We start from the raw sequence: 4,458 nt of genomic DNA, 5'->3' as shown, positions 1-4,458 counted from the left end.
CGGTAGGGGGATGTAGCCATGTGGGGAATGTAACATAGTCCCACCATCATCAAGATTACTCACCACCACCACCATCTCAATAATAAGATTGATAGTGAGGAGATACCAAGAGGAGATACCAACTACTACTGCTCGAAAAAAGAATCTTTTTTCAACCAATCAAAATAAAGGTGATGCTAAAAAATAATCAAGATTTAGAAGACATGTTGGGATTATATCTAGAATATAAAATAAGACATGTTGGAATTATAGCTAAAATAAAGACAATGTAAAAATCCAACCGGCATTTTTAAATTTCTAGTGAGAAAAACACACACTACAAATCGAGTTGTTTGAGCACTACCCATTATTCTTAGTCACAATCCACATTTGGCATCTACTTTATTTGTAGCAATTTATAGCAACATACTTCACCATAAATTAGACCTAACAATGGACTGAACACTTTAATTTTTCCTGGACACTTAAATATTTCGTGCACCACTCACAACACCTAATGAATATCTATGGTTTTTAACCTTTCTTTTTTAAGTACAATTAAAAAAAAACCCATGATTTTTAGGCTCTCTTTTGCCATTCATCCCTCTATATGCAAGCAATAGCTCTCTCTCTCTCTCTCTCTCAACCATGTACGGGATGGATTGCACTATGCAAAGAGAGGATGGTTGCAGAAGGTGAGAACGCAGTTGAGGGAGGCTAGATGCAAGTGAAGGAGGCAATGGATCCATTGGTGATGGATGGGCATGGGGACTTTGACCTTAGGAGTCTTCAAAGTTTTCAATGTGTTAACACAAAAAAATTTAATATCACAATTTTCTAGTATTGTGAATACAATATTATCACAACTTAAATGTACCTAAATCTTGGGTTTCTATTCAAGCAAATTCTATCTGGGAATTAACTAGTTCCCACTAATTAGTGCATGCATAGAGTAATGCCTAAGCTTAATGGCCTTAGTTTTGAAGGTTACCTTTACACGTGGGATCTTGCTCCTCACCAATACCGCCCTCCCTATGGCACATGCAATCCACCATGCCCAAACCATCCTTGATCGTACAGCTCGAGCTGGCTCCTAAAGGCTACTAGCTCAGAGATAATAAAAATGAGGCTTGACCCTAACCCTATTGTGATGACATGCAAAATGAGGCTTAACCCTAACCCTACCATGACATTCAAATTCTATTGAAACCTAACATAAGCATACTAGCAAGCCCAAAAGGAACACACAACCCATCTCAATATACCCTCATCCCCTCGTCCCCTCGGGGAGTTCACCTCAAAAAATGCTAGTGTACCACGTGAGTTGAACAAGAGGGGTTTTTTAATTAGATACATTGAGAAAAATTAACACGATTACATTAATAGGAGGGGTCTTTTAATGCAACTTTAGAAAAAAATCATTTAGTTCATAAGTAAAGAGGGGTTGTTTTATTGGGGGAAAAGTTTTAGTTTTAAAAGGGGTTTTTTAATACCTCTTGAATGCACGTGATACCTAGGGTTTTCTAGTAGTGCAACCCCCCAAGCTCGTCCCCCACAAAGCTAATTGTGTCTCCCACCCATACAGATAGACACACACACAAACATAGAGAGAGAGAGAGAGAGAGAGAGAGAGAGAGAGAAAGAGAGAGAGAGAGGGAGGAGGGGAGGGTAGCACTGTAGTTAAGGGTGAGGTAGAGAGAAAAGATTGCTCCTCAACATGCAAAAAAAAATCTCAAAATATATTGCATGCGAGATTTCATGGCAAAAACATAATAATATTTTAATATTTTAAAAGGTCTACGCCTTAATATATCTTTGAAAATTTGTCAACTCTTTCTCTGAAGCTTTCCTAAATCACTTAATGAAACCCAAGAAAGTTTTCTAGATGCATATTACTTGAAGCTTGAAAAGTGTTGTGGACATGTAAGCAAGTGATTCAATCTCTATATGGCCCACGAACAGTAAAGATAAGGGGCTATAGAAAAGGATGTCCCAATATAATATAAGTCTTAACCTTACCTACCCAAAGAGATGTTCACTATTAATAATTGATATACCTACAAAATGGATGGTTTGAAACTCTTGTTGGAATGTTATAGAGTTATTGCACTTCATTTGCTTTAGATTTCACAAATGCCAAAGCCTCATCTCTTACCCCTTTCCTCTTCATATAAATCAAACCAAATAATTGTGCATGTCATCACCTTACAGCCTCTATTGATCCCATCATTTTGGTTTCTTTTGACATGAGGTTAATCATAGCCTTATGGAACTCTTTTGATTAGTAGACCCATTTAAGTACCGAAATTCTCTATTTCACATTAAGAGGCCATGTGGGACTCTCTCTCTCTCTCTCTCTCTCTCTCTCTCTCTCTCTCTCTCTCTCTCTCTCTCTCTCTCTCGCACATGCATGTGTGTGTGTCACACACACATCACATGTCCACATGCATGGATGGGTGCATTACAAACAGAGAGAGTGCATGTGTGCATGCACGCATGTGCACGTGTGTGTGTGTGTGTGTGTGTGTGTGTGTGTGTGTGAGAGAGAGAGAGAGAGAGAGAGAGAGAGATACATTTCAAATTCTAGTAAGCTAAAATATTTCATATCATAAAAGTAGTGCACTATCAAAAGTATCAAACCATTGACTATAAAAAGAGTACCCATTAACTATAAAATGAGTATAGAGTACCCATTGTATGATGACACGTTATGCATAATTTTAAAACCTTCAAGAAAAAAAACTTTTGATTGCACCATATGCTGTTAAAGTAGGAGCTATAATCATTGGCAAACAAGCATAAATACCCCAAGCACCATTACCTTGAACAAAATACTATTTTTAAATGGAAGAAACCCAAAATTAGCTATATGGTATTTTTTTATATCAAAAGATGTATATGATTTTAAGGTTGGTGGGAATCCTACTTTGCAAATGATGAATGTAACTATATATGTCGTTGTATTCTTATATAGTATTTATATAAATAGAATGTATATCATTATAATGTAGTAGGAAGAACGAAAGGTAAACAAATAACCTTGAGTTTCAAGTACTACTCTTCAGCATATAGTTATTGGTAATAAAGTGACGTGCACATTAGTGGATCATTTTCTTGTTTGTGAAGTTTTTTCTTCCTCTCTCCCTCTTTTTATCTCTTTGCAGCTTAGTCCACCATTCTTTTTTTTTTGTATACACCCTAGGCCATCACAGTTTTTGTTTTGTGCTATAAAACCAAATAGGAATACCAAAATAGGCATTAGTGCCTTTAAGAAAAGGAGTTTTAAGTTTATTTACTTGAACTTACTCTGCATTAATTGATTTCTTTGTGAAGTTCTTGTTTTATGCTTAGTATTTTCTAAGAGTTTGACATGTTATTGAGCTTGCTTTACATTTTTCAATAACTCTAGCAAAAAATATTAGTGGATATGTACATGGGCATTTGGCAATAACTCTAGCACAAAATATTAGTGGATATGTACATGGGCATTTGTTAGTAACTAGACTAGCACAAAATATTAGCGGATATGTACAAGGGTATTTGCTAAGAGCTTGACATATGCTTGAACTTTCTTTTTTGCATTTGTTAGTAAATCTAGCATAAAATATTAGTGGATATGTACATGGGAATTGCTTTTGTATACCTCACAATTATTTTATTACTATATTGAGTCTCTTAAAATTTTTATAAAATTTTAAGTTTAGGTGTTCCTCCTTTAAAAAAGTGTATTTTTATTAATTATAAAACAAATCAAATAAGCACTTTGGTTGAAAAATATTACTTGGTTTAATACCCTCTAAAAATTATTTACTAATTCATAAATTTGTTTAATTTTTTTTTCATACAAGAGAATTTCATACAAAAACTTCTTTGTACAAAAAAAAGCTCTCCAATAAAAATTGTTATACGAGCTGCTATTTAGAGAAATACTTTGGGATTCAGATACCTCAGGATCGCTGGGTGTATGACTGAGTGACGTAGATCTTACCTGCTGAGACAGAGTAGCTGTGTTGGAACCTACCCCAATCTAGAGTCTACCACCCTTACCACCATCAGTTTTTCGAGTCTTAGAAACTACAACGGAACCCCCATACTTCACCTATGTGGACCGCTCTATCCTTATGTTATAGTCGAGCTTAGGAATTTCTCTTCATGATGACAAATAAAACTAATTATATTAGTCTCAGATATTTGTAACAAAACTTATCCTTGTAAATATTTGGAAATAAAATGATTGCAATGTCTTACTCTCAAAAAAAGCTTAAGCGTTGTGCAAAGTATGAATCTTGTAACCTTAAGAATTTTTACAATGATGGCCAGGATGATCAGCCTCCACTTCCCAATGTGCTTTACACCAATATCCAGGAGAAGAAGCTCCTGCTCAAGCAAATGCAACCTCCCTCCTTTAACGGAGAAGGTTAAAAGATTGAGAAGGATGCTGAAGTCTGGATTGAAGCAATGGACGATTATGTCTCTGCT

Source organism: Cibotium barometz, chromosome 4 (genome assembly GCF_041138505.1).
Source record: "Cibotium barometz isolate CiBa-2024 chromosome 4, ASM4113850v1, whole genome shotgun sequence".
Taxonomy (NCBI): Eukaryota; Viridiplantae; Streptophyta; class Polypodiopsida; order Cyatheales; family Cibotiaceae; genus Cibotium; species Cibotium barometz.
The sequence above is the reverse complement of the archived record's forward strand: the minus strand, read 5'-3'. Positions refer to the sequence as shown.